Here is a 15,178-nt window from a genome sequence, read left to right on the forward strand (position 1 = left end):
GGCCTCAAAGATATGTCAAGATTTGGGTCCTTGCGCAGTGGTCTACTTGAAGAAAAAGGTGTGTGGTCCAGTAACAATTTAGTCTGTTCACTAAAAGGGTCAGAGTGATTCAGAGCGATCAGGGCCTGTCAAGCAGTAGCCTAATGGAGTTGTAAGTCATCTAGTGGGGGTAGGGCTGTCTACCATATAATAATTATACAGGTAACTGCCAAAATAAAGGAAACATCAACATAAAGTGTCTTAATAGGGTGTTGGGCCACCACGAGCCTCCAGAATCTCCCATAAGTGTTCAATTGGGTTGAAATCTGGTGACTGAAACAGCTGTTTTCATGCACATCAAACCATTCAGTGACCACTTGTGCCCTGTGGATGGGGGCATAGCCATGGTAGCCAAAATAATGGCCTGCCCAGCATTTTTATACATGACCCTGAACATGATGGGATGTTAATCGCTGAATTAACTCAGGAACCACACCTGTGTGGGAGCTCCTGCTTTGAATATACTTTGTATTCCTCCTTTACTTGAGTGTTTCCATTATTTTGGCAGTTACCTGTATATCTCTATGGGTCAAAACTGTAGGGTAGAATGGGGTAAATTGAGATACCCTTGTTTCTAGGAAACCATACACACAATTAATCATTTGACCAAATATTTAGGAAGAGGTCATCATTTCATGGAGTCTGTGAAGGAAGAAACCACATGGAAAAAGTGGTATGCAAGTTAGGGGGGAAAAAACGGATTTTCACCAAGTCAAATACATTTATTGTGTTAAAGGTTTCATGATTCTTGTATCTAAACCAAAGTAAATAATTTTAAGATTGTTCTATACATCAGTTGGGTTTTCTATAAGCTTCAATATGAGGTTCTAAACCAGCATGAAAGTGCATCCTTGTAGCGATTGTGATTGTGTTTGTATTTGTATTTGTATTTATTAAGGATCCCCATTCGATCCAACATTAAGGCAGTTATATACAATAAAAAATATTACATGACATTACATTTCATAACACTTTACCCAATACATTTAGTGTGTTCCCTCAGGCCACTACTCCACTATCACATATTTACAATACAACATCTATGTGTCCGTGTGTGTAGAGTGCGTGTCTTATCATGTGTATGTGTGTCTGTGCCTGTGTGTGTGTCTCTTCACAGTCCCCGCTGTTCCATAAGGTGTATTTTCATCTGTTTTTTAAATCTGATTCTACTGCTTGCATTAGTTAACTGATGTGGAATAGAGTTCCATGTAGCCATGGCTCTATGTAGTACTGTGCGCCTCCCATTGTCTGTTCTGGACTTGCGGATTGTGAAGAGACCTTTGGTGGCATGTCTTGTTGGGTATGCATGGGTGTCCGAGCTCGGTGCATTCAGCATGTCAACACTTCTTACAAAAACAAGTAGTGATGAAGTCAATCTCCCTTCCACTTTGAGCCATGAGAGATTTACATACATATTATTAATGTTAGCTCTCCTTGTACATTTAAGGGCCAGCCGTGCTGCCCTGTTATGAGCCAATTGTAATTTTCAGAGGCCTCTCTTTGTGGCACCTGACCACACGAATGAACAGTAGTCCAGGTGCGACAAATCTAGATCCTGTATGACCTGCCTTGTTGATAGTTGTTAAAAAGGCAGAGCAGTGTTTTATTATGGACAGACTTCTCTCCATCGTAGCTACTTTTGTATCAACATGTTTTGACCATAACCGTTTACAATCCAGGGTTACTCCAAGCAGTTTAGTCACCTCAACGTGCTCAATTTCCACATGATTTATTACACAATTTAGTTGAGGTTTATGGTTTAGTGAATGATTTGTCCCAAATATAATGCTTTTAGTTTTTGAAATATTTAGGAATAACTTATTCCTTGCCACACATTCTGAAATTAACTGCAGCTCTTTGTTAAGTGTTGCAGTGATTTCACTCGCTGTAGTAGCTGACATGTATAGTGTTGAGTCATCCGCATACATAGACACACTGGCTTTACTCAAGGCCAGTGGCATGTAATTAGTAAAGATTGAAAAAAGTAAGGGGCCTAAACAGCTGCCCTGGAGAATTCCTGATTCTATCTGGATTATGTTGGAGAGGCTTCCATTAAAGAACACCCTCTGTGTTCTGTTAGACAGGTAACTCTTTGTCCACAATATATCAGGGGGTGTAAAGCCATAACACATACGTTTTTCCATCAGCAGACTGATCGATAATGTCAAAAGCCGCACTGAAGTCTAACAAAACAGTTCCCACAATCTTTTTTTATCAACAATTTCTCTCAGCCAATCATCAGTCATTTGTGTAAGTGCTGTGCTTGTTGAATGTCCTTCCCTATAAGCATGCTGAATGTCTGTTGTCAATTTGTTTGCAGTAAAATAGCATTGTATCTGGTCAAACACAATATTTTCCCAAAGTTTACTAAGGGTTGGTAACAGGCTGATTGGTCGGCTATTTGAGCCAGTAAAGGGGGCTTTACTATTCTTGGGTAGCGGAATTACTTTTGCTTCCCTCCAGGCCTGAGGGCACATACTTTCTAGTAGGCTTAGATTGAAGATACGACAAATAGGAGTTGCAATATTGTCCGCTATTATACTCAGTAATTTTCCATCCAAGTTGTCAGACCCCAGTGGCTTGTCATTATTGATAGAGAACAATAATTATTTCACTTCTTCCGCACTCACTTTACGGAATTCAAAATTACAATGCTTGTCTTTCATAATTTGATTAGTTATACTTGGATGTGCAGTGTCAGCATTTGTTGCTGGCATGTCATGCCTAAGTTAGCTAATCTTGCCAATGAAAAAATCATTAAAGTAATTGGCAATATCAGTGGGTTTTGTGATGAATGAGCCATCTGATTCAATGAATGATTGGGCTGAGTTTGCCTTTTCGCCCCAAAATTTCATTTAAGGTGCTCCAAAGCTTTTTAATATAATTATTTATGTCATTTATCTTTGTTTCATAGTGTAGTTTCTTCTTATTTTTATTGAGTTTTAAAATATTTATCCGTTTGCAGTACATTTGCCGATCGGTTGTGCAGCCAGACTTATTTGCCATTCCTTTTGCCTCATCCATCTCAACCATACAATTTTTAAATTCCTCATCAATCCACAAGGATTTAACAGTTTGCAGTCATGTTCTTAATGGGTGCATGCTTATTAGTAACTGGAATAAGCAATTTCGTAAATGTGTCAAGTGAACCGTCTGGTTGCTCCTCATTACACACCACAGACCAACGCATATTCTTTACATCAACAACATAGGAATCACTACAAAACTTATTGTATGACCTCTTATACACTATATTAGGCCGAGCTTTTGGAACTTTGGTTTTCCTAGATATGGCTACTATATTGTGATCACTACATCCGATGGATTTGGATACTGCTTTAAAGCAAATTTCTACAGCATTAGTAAAGATGTGATCAATACATGTTGATGATTTCATTCATGTGCTGTTTGTAACTATCCTGGTAGGTTGACTGATAACCTGAACCAGGTTGCAGGAACTAGTTACAGTTTGAAGGTTTCTCTTGAGTGGGCAGCCTGGTGAAGTTATCACACCACCACCACCATGCTTGACCTTTGGTATGATGTTCTTACTGTGGAATGCAGTGTTTTGTTTTCGCCAGGCATAATAGAACCATGTCGTCCAAAAAGTTATACTTTTGATATCATCTGTCCATAGAACGTTCTTCCAAGAGTCTTGATGATCCTCCAGGTGCTTTTTGGAAAACTTGAGTCAACCTTTTGGACGAGATGGGTCCCATTATGCCTGGCGAAAACCAAACACTGCATTCCACAGTAAGAACATCATACCAAAGGTCAAGCATGGTGGTGGTGGTGTGATGGTTTGGGGATGCTTTGCTGCCTCAGGACCTGGACGACTTGCCTTAATAGAAGGAACCATGAATTCTGCTCTGTATCCGAGAATTCTACAGGAGAATGTCAGACCATCCGTCTGTGAGCTGAAGCTGAAGCGCAGCTGGGTCATGCAGCAAGACAATGATCCAAAACACACAATCAAGTCTACATAAAAATTGCTAGAAAGCAACAAATTGGAAGTTTTGGAATGGCCTAGTCAAAGTCCAGACCTAATCCAAATTGAGATGTTGTGGCAGGACTTGAAACGAGCAGTTCATGCTTGAAAACCCACACGTCACTGAGTTAAAGCAGTTCTGCATGGAAGAGTGGGACAAAATTCCTCCACAGTGACGTGAGAGACTGATCAACAACTACAGGAAGCATTTGGTTGGAGTCATTGCAGCTAAAGGTGGCACAACCAGTTATTGAGTGTAAGGGGGCAATTACTTTTTCACACAGGGGAATTGGGTGTTGCATAACTTTGTTTATGAGATAAATGAAATAAATATGTAATTGTTGTGTTATTTGTTCATTTATGTTCCCTTTATCTAATATTAGGATTTGGTTGAAGATCTGACAACATTCAGTATCACAAATATGCAAAAGTAGAGAAAATTAGAAAGGGGGCAAATACTTTTTCATAGCACTGTAGATATCTTTGTTAGAAAGAATACTATATTTCCCTTTTGACAGAGTGATGCTGAATGTAAAAAATGGCTCAACTTACCCCACTCTCACCTACTGCCTCCTATCCTTCACAAACAGACAGACTGACAGAGAGAGAGAAAGGGATCATAGAGAGAGCGATAATTGAAAGTATCAATGAACCTAATTGAATGATTTAATTTTTATATTAGGCAATAATTGCATTGCCTTGACAACAGTCATACCCAATACCCATTCATGCCAATAAATCTCATTTTAATTTTATTGAGTTGAAAGAGAGAAAGAGGGAGGCTGATGTCCCTAACAATTGTCCTCCACCTAATCTTCCCACATAACTGTCCTGGCAGGGTCGAGCAGTATGGTCACAATAGCATGGAGCTTAGACTAGAAAGGATTGTAAAGCGGTGCTGTAGACTGCTGGAGTATTTCATAACAGCTCCCTAGAATCCTGTCCTGGCAGGCAGGTCCATTATGCCATTATCAGATTGGAACAGAGCCAAAGTCTTTCGATAGAGAATGCTACACTGGCACCCTGGCACTCAGTCTAACTGTAGCAACCCTCGATGTGAGGGCACTACAGCCTCCGCCCAGAGGTCTGGACCTTGTGAGCTCATCCTATAATAGCAGGGTTGCCAGTTCAAGCCCTGTTTTGGCTGTTCCCACTCAATCACCACAACACCATGATTTCTGAGCAGTTGGTTGCATCATGCTCACTCCATCTTGATTAAAAAAACTGCTTGTATTGTAACAGGACAGGTAGGAGAGGAAATGTGGTCTTTAGAGCAGAAGTTCTGTTGAACCGGAACGGTGATTACTTTCTCCCTTCCTCCCACTCTCCCCCTCTCCGGACTGCCTGCATTGACCCTTTTTTGAATTAACTCTCTTGCTCCCACTCTATGCAGACACAATTGACTCTACCCACACACTCACACATACTTACACTGACACCCCTACACACATACACCCACACACATATAACATGCACACACATGCATACTGACGCCACACACACACACACACACACACACACACACACACACACACACACACACACACACACACACACACACACACACACACACACACACACACACACACACACACACACACACACACACACACACACACTCACACACACACACACTCACACACACCACATACGCTGCTTCTACTGTCTATTATCTATCCTGTAGCCTAGTCACTTTACCCCTACCTACAGTGCCTTCGGAAAGTATTCAGACCCCTTGAATTTTTCCACATTTTGTTACATTACAGCCTTATTCTAAAATTGATTAAATAAAAAAACATCCTCAGCAATCTACACACAATACCCCATAATGATAAAGTGGAAGAAGTTTGGAACCACCAAGACTCTTCCTAGAGCTGGCCGCCCAGCCAAACTGAGCAATCGGGGGAGAAGGGCCTTGGTCTGGGAGGTGACCAAGAACCCGATGGTCACTCTGACAGAGCTCCAGAGTTCCTCTGTGGAGATGGGAGAACTTTCCAGAAGGACAACCATCTCTGCAGCACTACACCAATCAGGCCTTTATGGTAGAGTGGCCAGACGGAAGCCACTGCTCTGTAAAAGGCACATGATAGCCCGCTTGGAGTTTGCCAAAAGGCACCTAAAGACTCTCAGATCATGAGAAACAAGATTCTCTGGTCTGATGAAACCAAGATTCAACTCTTTGGCCTGAATGCCAAGCGTCACGTCTGGAGGAAACCTGGCACCATCCCTACGGTGAAGCATGGTGGTGGCAGCATCATGCTGTGGGGGGTGTTTTTCAGCGGCAGGGACTGAGAGACTAGTCAGGATCGAGGCAAAGATGAACGGAGCAAAGTACAGAGAGCTCCTTAATGAAAACCTGCTCCAGAGGGCTCAGGACCTCAGACTTGGGCAAAGTTTCACATTCCAACAGAACAACGACCCTAAGCACACACCCAAGACATCGCAGGAGTCGCTTCGGGACAAGTCTCTGAATGTCCGTGAATGTCCCAGCCAGAGCCCGGACTTGAACCCGATCGAATATCTCTGGAGAGACCTGAAAATAGCTGTGCAGCAACGCTCCCCATCCAACCTGACAGAGCTTGAGAGGATCTGCAGAGAAGAATGGGAGAAACTCCCCAAATACAGGTGTGCCAAGCTTGTAGTGTCATACCCAAGAAGACTCGAGGCTGTAATCTCTGCCAAAGGTGCTTCAACAAAGAACTGAGTAAAGGGTCTGAATACTTATGTAAATGTGAGATTTCCGTTGTGTTATATATTATAAATAAGCAAACATTTCTACAAACCTGTTTTTGCTTTGTCATTATGGGGTGTTGTGTGTAGATCGATGAGGGAAATAAAAATAAAAAATCTATTTTAGAATAAGGCTGTAACCTAACAAAATGTGGAATAAGTCAAGGGGTCTGAATACTTTCCGAAGGAACTGTATATGTACAGTACATAGCTATCTAAATTACCTCGTACCCTACACATCGACTTGGTACTGGCACTCCCTATATATAGCCATGTTATTTTCTACTCCCTATATATAGCCATGTTATTTTCTACTCCCTATATATAGCCATGTTATTTTCTACTCCCTATATATAGACATGTTATTTTTACTCTTTATTTTTATTAGTTATTCACTGTGTATTTATTCGTCGTGTAACTATTTAAATGTTTTCTTAAATTTTTCGTCTTATCTTTAACTCTGCATTATTGGAAAGGACCCGTAAGTAAGCATTTCACTGTTCGTCTACACCTGTTGTTTTCGAAGCATGTGGCAAATACAATTTGATTTGATTTGATATTTCTCAGTCTCTCTCTCTCTCTCTCTCTCTCTATTTTTCTCCCTCTCTCGGAATGCAAGGCTCCTCTGGAATGTATTGGTCCCCACTGCGCAAAATTACTCATCTGTAAAAAATGTGTATGTGTGTGTGTATGTGTGTATGCAGAGACTGCATTGCTTTTAGAGTACAGCTTTTGTTTATGGTTGCACCATTTCTAGTAGTTATAGGCGGCTGAAGCAATGAACCAACCTGTGAACCAGTGTTTTGATGTAGCCTCAGCACCACCTTGCTGCAGTGACTCTGGTGGTCTAAACAGCAGCAGGCGGAGAAATAAGGGTGCGTTCCAGATACACATATTTTGCACTGCAGGCCTGCATAAATTAGTGATGTGGTTGCTGAGACACTTCCCCAGACATTGTAGATTTGATATTCTGTGCAAGTCCTTTGCCTAATGTGCATTATCTGGAACGCACCCACAACCTTCTGCTTATCTCTGCTTCCTTCCCCGACCGCAGCCCTCACAACCACCCCCGGGTGAGACATTTATTTGGCAATGTAAACATGTTTCCCATGACAATAAATCGCGCCTGAATTGAATTGAGAGAAGGAGAGAGAGAGAGAGAGAGAGAGAGAGAGGCCTGAGGCCTGAGGCCAAACCACACAACCAACAACATTAGACACTTTATGGAACACAAAGCCTTCACTATTTCATCCTGGAATATCCAAGGCCTGAGGTCATCTGCCTTTGGCCTAAAGAGCAGGAATCTGGACTTCACCAAAGAAATCGGAAATACAGACATTGTCATCCTACAAGAAACATGGTATAGAGGAGACGGACCCACTGGTTGCCCTCTAGGTTACAGAGAGCTGGTAGTCCCATCCACCAAACTACCAGGTGTGAAACAGGGAAGGGACTCAGGGGGTATGATAATTTGGTATAGAGCAGACCTAACTCACTCTATTAAATTAATCAAAACAGGAACATTTTACATTTGGTTAGAAATTCAAAAGGAAATTATCTCAACTGAGAAAAATGTCCTCCTGTGTGCTACCTATATCCCCCCACTAGAATCCCCATACTTTAATGAAGACAGTTTCTCCATCCTGGAGGGGGAAATCAATCATTTCCAGACCCAGGGACAGTGACCTAAATGCCAGAACTGGACAAGAACCTGACACCCTCAGCACACAGGGGGACAAACACCTACCTGGAGGTGACAGCATTCCCTCCCCCATATGCCCCCCTAGGCATAACTACGACAACATAACCAACAAAAACGGGTCACGACTCCTGCAGCTCTGTCGCACACTGGGTATGTACATAGTCAATGGTAGGCTTCGAGGGGACTCCTATGGTAGGTACACCTATAGCTCATCTCTTGGCAGTAGTACTGTAGACTACTTTATCACTGACCTCAACCCAGAGTCTCTCAGAGCGTTCACAGTCAGCCCACTGACACCCCTATCAGACCACAGAAAAATCACAGTCTACTTGAACAGAGCAATACTCAATCATGAGGCATCAAAGCCAAAGGAACTGAATAATATTAAGAAATGCTATAGATGGAAGGAAAGTAGTGTTGAAACCTACCAAAAAACTATTAGGAAACAACAAATTCAATCCATTCTAGACAACTTCCTGGACAAAACGTTCCACTGTAATAGTGAAGGTGTAAACTTGGCAGTAGAAAACCTAAACAGTATATTTGACCTCTCAGCTTCCCTATCAAATCTAAACATCTCTAACAGAAAACCAAAGAAAAGTAATAACTGTGATAAATGGTTTGATGAAGAATGCAAAGACCTAAGAAAGAAATTGAGAATCCTATCCAACCAAAAACATAGAGACCCAGAAAACCTGAGCCTACGCCTTCACTATGGTGAATCACTAAAACAATACAGAAATACACTACGGAAAAAGAAGGAACAGCATGTCAGAAATCAGCTCAATGTAATTGAAGAATCCATAGACTCTAACCACTTCTGGGAAAATTGGAAAACACTAAACAAACAACAACACGAAGAGCTATCTATCCAAAACGGAGATGTATGGGTAAACCACTTCTCCAATCTTTTTGGCCCTATAACAAAAAAATATACATGATCAAATGCAAATCTTAGAATCAACTATTAAAGACTACCAGAACCCACTGGATTCTCCAATTACATTGAATAAACTACAGGACAAAATACAAACCCTCCAACCCAAAAAGTCCTGTGGTGTTGATGGTATCCTCAATGAAATGATAAAATATACAGACCACAAATTTCAATTAGCTATACTTAAACTCTTTAACATCATCCTTAGCTCTGGCATCTTCCCCAATATTTGGAACCAAGGACTGATCACCCCAATCCACAAAAGTGGAGACAAATTTGACCCCAATAACTACCGCGGGATATGCGTCAACAGCAACCTTGGGAAAATCCTCTGCATTATCATTAACAGCAGACTAGTTCATTTCCTCAGTGAAAACAATGTACTGAGCAATTTTTTTTACCAAATTACCGTACGACAGACCATGTATTCACCCTGCACACCCTAATTAACAAACAAACAAACCAAAACAAAGGCAAAGGCAAAGTCTTCTCATGCTTTGTTGATTTCAAAAAAGCTTTTGACTCAATTTGGCATGAGGGTCTGCTATACAAATTGATGGAAAGTGGGGTTGGGGGAAAAACATACGACATTATAAAATCCATGTACACAAACAACAAGTGTGCGGTTAAAATTGGCAAAAAACACACACATTTGTTTCCACAGGAACGTGGAGTGAGACAGTGATGCAGTTTAAGCCCCACCCTCTTCAACATATATATCAACGAATTGGCGAGGGCACTAGAACAGTCTGCAGCACCCGGCCTCACCCTACTAGAATCTGAAGTCAAATGTCTTCTGTTTGCTGATGATCTGGTGCTTCTGTCACCAACCAAGGAGGGCCTACAGCAGCACCTAGATCTTCTGCACAGATTCTGTCAGACCTGGGCCCTGACAGTAAATCTCAGTAAGACAAAAATAATGGTGTTCCAAAAAAGGTCCAGTTGCCAGGACCACAAATACAAATTCCATCTAGACACCGTTGCCCTAGAGCAGGGGTGTCAAACGTACGGCCCGCGGGCCAGATCAGGCCCGCAAACGGGTTTAATCCGGCCCGCGAGATGATTTAAAAAAAAATAATTTTATTTTATTTTATTTTTTTAAGTATAAAAATGCGCTGCAATTTTTCAATAAAATAAACTGCTGTTCCAATTGTGTCCACTGGATGGCGCAATAGCAATTATGTTAAGCAAGCAAACTGTTTATACCGGGGCAGAGCAAGTAGGTCAAGCACGTGCAGCCAGTGAGCTACTTTGTTTTGCCCGCGATATTTATTACGGCTTCTACTTTTAACATTATGTGCTTTGGCACCCTCATTGCCCCAATATGTCTCTGTCAAAAAAGAGAAAAGTGGACGCAGAGTGCAGAGTGTTCCAAGAAAAATGGTCATCCTATTTAATCACGGAATTGAATGGGAAAGCTGTATGTTTGGTGTGTTCAGAGCATGTTGCAGTGCTGAAAGAATATAACCTTCGTCGCCACTATGTGAGTCTTCATGCCGACAAATATGACAACTTTCAAGGACAGCGGAGATGAGAGAAGGTGAATGAACTGTTGGCGGGTCTGAAGAAACAGCAGTCTGTGTTTACTCACAGCCGAGACATCAGTGACGCTGCAGTGAAAGCTAGCTACCTCATTGCTAATGAAATCGCAGTGGCTTCAAAACCATTTAGTGAGGGTGAATTTGTAAAAACATGCATGATGAAGGCAGCGGAGATTGTGTGCCCTGAAAAGCGGCAGGCTTTTGCAAATATCAGCCTGACAAGAAACACAGTTGCAGACAGGATTTCCGATCTTTCAGTGGATTTGGACAGCCAGTTGAAGCAAAAAGTAAAGTCATTTATTGCGTTTTCGGTTGCAACTGATGAAAGCACGGACATTACAGATGTTGCAAAACTGGCCATTTTTTCATCCGCGGAGTTGATGACACATTGACCGTCACCGAGGAGTTGGTGGAGTTGGTGCCGATTACAGATACAACGACAGCAGCTGATATTTTTACCGCACTCGTCGGCGTGCTGGACAGGGTCGGAGTGGACTGGTCCCGCGCTGTCAGCCTGGCTACAGATGGTGCGCCCTCAATGATCGGGAAAAAAGCAGGCGTTGTGACAAAGTTCAGAGAGAAAGTGCAATCTGCAAATGGAGGATGTGATTTTTTGACTTTTCACTGTATTTTGCACCAGGAGGCTTTGTGTTGCAAGTCATTAAAGATGGATAACGTCATGAAGGTGGTCATCCAAACTGTTAATTTCATCCGATCCAGAAGCCTGAATCACCGTCAGTTTGACAGCCTTCTCAGAGAGAAAGACCACATCTATGGCCTGCCATACCACACTGAGGTAAGATGGTTAAGCCGAGGTGCTGTGCTGAGGCGTTTCTTTGATTTACGAGAAGAAATTGAACAGTTCATGGAAGAAAAGGGCAAACCAGTGTTAGAATTTCATTCCGCAGAATGGATGCCGGACCTTGCATTTATGGTGGATGTTACAGAGCACCTGAATAACTTGAACAAACAGCTGCAAGGGCGCAACAAAGTTGTCACGCAGTATTATGACAGCATACGTTCTTTCAAGTTGAAGCTGTCATTGTGGGAGACGGAACTTGCCGGTGGTGATGCAGCTCACTTCCCCTGTCTGAAAAATGTGTGCGCGACCCAACATGTGGCAGACATGAAGCGGTTCAAAGATAAAATAACTGGACTGTTACATTTTACATTTACATTTTAGTCATTTAGCAGACGCTCTTATCCAGAGCGACTTACAGGAGCAATTAGGGTTAAGTGCCTTGCTCAAGGGCACATTTACGTCATTTAGCAGACGCTCTTATCCAGAGCGACTCGCCAATTGGTGCGTTCACCCTATAGCCAGTGGGATAATCACTTTACAAATTTTTTTTTTGGGGGGGGGTAGAAGGATTACTTTATCCTATCCCAGGTATTCCTTAAAGAGGTGGGGTTTCAAATGTCTCCGGAAGGTGGTGAGTGACTCCGCTGTCCTGGCGTCGTGAGGGAGCTTGTTCCACCATTGGGGTGCCAGAGCAGCGAACAGTTTTGACTGGGCTGAGCGGGAACTATGCTTCCGCAGAGGAAGGGGAGCCAGCAGGCCAGAGGTGGATGAACGCAATGCCCTCGTTTGGGTGTAGGGACTGATCAGAGCCCGAAGGTACAGAGGTGCCGTTCCCCTCACTGCTCCATAGGCAAGCACCATGGTCTTGTAGTGGATGCAAGCTTCAACTGGAAGCCAGTGGAGTGTGCGGAGGAGGGGGGTGACGTGAGAGAACTTGGGAAGGTTGAACACCAGACGGGCTGCGGCATTCTGGATGAGTTGTAGGGGTTTAATGGCACAGGCAGGGAGGCCAGCCAACAGCGAGTTGCCTGTAGTCCAGACGGGAGATGACAAGTGCCTGGATTAGGACCTGTGCCGCTTCCTGTGTAAGGCAGGGTCGTACTCTCCGAATGTTGTAGAGCATGAACCTGCAGGAGCGGGTCACCGCCTTGATGTTGGCGGAGAACGACAGGGTGTTGTCCAGGGTCACGCCTAGGCTCTTCGCACTCTGGGAGGAGGACACAGCGGAGTTGTCAACCGTGATGGCGAGATCATGGAACGGGCAGTCCTTCCCCGGGAGGAAGAGCAGCTCCGTCTTGCCAGGGTTCAGCTTGAGGTGGTGATCCGTCATCCATGCTGATATGTCTGCCAGACATGTAGAGATGCGATTCGCCACCTGGTTATCAGAAGGGGGAAAGGAGAAGATTAGTTGTGTATCGTCAGCGTAGCAATGATAGGAGAGGCCATGTGAGGATATGACAGAGCCAAGTGACTTGGTGTATAGGGAGAAAAGGAGAGGGCCTAGAACTGAGCCCTGGGGGACACCAGTGGTGAGAGCACGTGGTGCGGAGACAGCTTCTCGCCACGCCACTTGGTAGGAGCGACCGGTCAGGTAGGACGCAATCCAGGAGTGAGCCGCGCCGGAGATGCCCAGCTCGGAGAGGGTGGAGAGGAGGATCTGATGGTTCACAGTATCAAAGGCAGCAGACAGGTCTAGAAGGACAAGAGCAGAGGAGAGAGAGTTAGCTTTAGCAGTGCGGAGAGCCTCCGTGACACAGAGAAGAGCAGTCTCAGTTGAATGACCAGTCCTGAAACCTGACTGGTTTGGATCAAGAAGGTCATTCTGAGAGAGATAGCAAGAGAGTTGGCTAAAGACGGCACGCTCAATAGTTTTGGAAAGAAAAGAAAGAAGGGATACTGGTCTGTAGTTGTTGACATCAGTGGGATCGAGTGTTGGTTTTTTGAGAAGGGGAGCAACTCTCGCTCTCTTGAAGACGGAAGGGACATGGCCAGCGGTCAAGGATGAGTTGATCAGCGAGGTGAGGTAGGGGAGAAGGTCACCGGAGATGGTCTGGAGAAGAGAGGAGGGGATGGGGTCAAGCGGGCAGGTTGTTGGGCGGCCTGCAGTCACAAGTCGCAGGATTTTATCTGGAGAGAGAGGGGAGAAAGAAGTCAAAGCATAGGGTAGGGCAGTGTGAGTAGGACCAGCAGTGTCATTAGACTTAACAAACGAGGATCGAATGTCGTCAACCTTCTTTTCAAAGTGGTTGACGAAGTCATCCACAGAGAGAGAGGAGGGGGGGGCGGGGGGGGGAGGATTCAGGAGGGAGGAAAATGTGGCAAAGAGCTTCCTAGGGTTAGAGGCAGATGCTTGGGATTTAGAGTGGTAGAAAGTGGCCTTAGCAGCAGAAACAGATGAAGAAAATGTAGAGAGGAGGGAGTGAAAAGATGCCAGGTCGGCAGGGAGTTTAGTTTTCTTCCATTTCCGCTCCGCTGCCCGGAGCTCTGTTCTGTGAGCTCGCAATGAGTCATCAAGCCACGGAGCTGGAGGGGAGGACCGAGCCGGCCGGGAGGATAGGGGACACAGAGAGTCAAAGGATGCAGAAAGGGAGGAGAGGAGGGTTGAGGAGGCAGAATCAGGAGATTGGAGGGAGAAGGATTGAGCAGAGGGAAGAGATGATAGGATGGAAGAGGAGAGAGTAGTGGGAGAGAGAGAGCGAAGGTTGCGGCGGCGCATTACCATCTGTGTAGGGGCAGAGTGAGTAGTGTGGGAGGAGAGCGAGAGAGAAAAGGAAACAAAGTAGTGGTCGGAGACATGGAGGGGAGTTGCAGTGAGATTAGTAGAAGAGCAGCATCTAGTAAAGATGAGGTCAAGCGTATTGCCTGCCTTGTGAGTAGGGGGGGATGGTGAGAGGGTGAGGTCAAGAGAGGAGAGAAGTGGAAAGAAGGAGGCAGAGAGAAATGAGTCAAATGTGGACATAGGGAGTTTGAAATCCCCCAAAACTGTGAGGGGTGAGCCATCCTCAGGAAAGGAACTTATCAAGGCGTCAAGCTCATTGATGAACTCTCCAAGGGAACCTGGAGGGCGATAGATGACAAGGATATTAAGCTTAAATGGGCTAGTGACTGTGACAGCATGGAATTCAAATGAGGAGATAGACAGATGGGTTAGGGGAAAAATTGAGAATGTCCACTTGGGAGAGATGAGGATTCCTGTGCCACCACCCCTCTGACCAGATGCTCTCGGGGTATGCGAGAACACATGGTCAGACGAGGAGAGAGCAGTAGGAGTAGCAGTGTTTTCAGTGGTAATCCATGTTTCCGTCAGCGCCAGGAAGTCGAGGGACTGGAGATTAGCATAGGCTGGGATGAAGTCAGCTTTGTTGGCAGCAGAACGGCAGTTCCAGAGGCTGCCTGAGACCTGGAACTCCAGGTGTGGGGTGCGTGCAGGGACCACCAG

Source organism: Coregonus lavaretus (assembly GCF_964263955.1).
Source record: "Coregonus lavaretus genome assembly, chromosome: 34".
NCBI lineage: Eukaryota > Metazoa > Chordata > Actinopteri > Salmoniformes > Salmonidae > Coregonus > Coregonus lavaretus.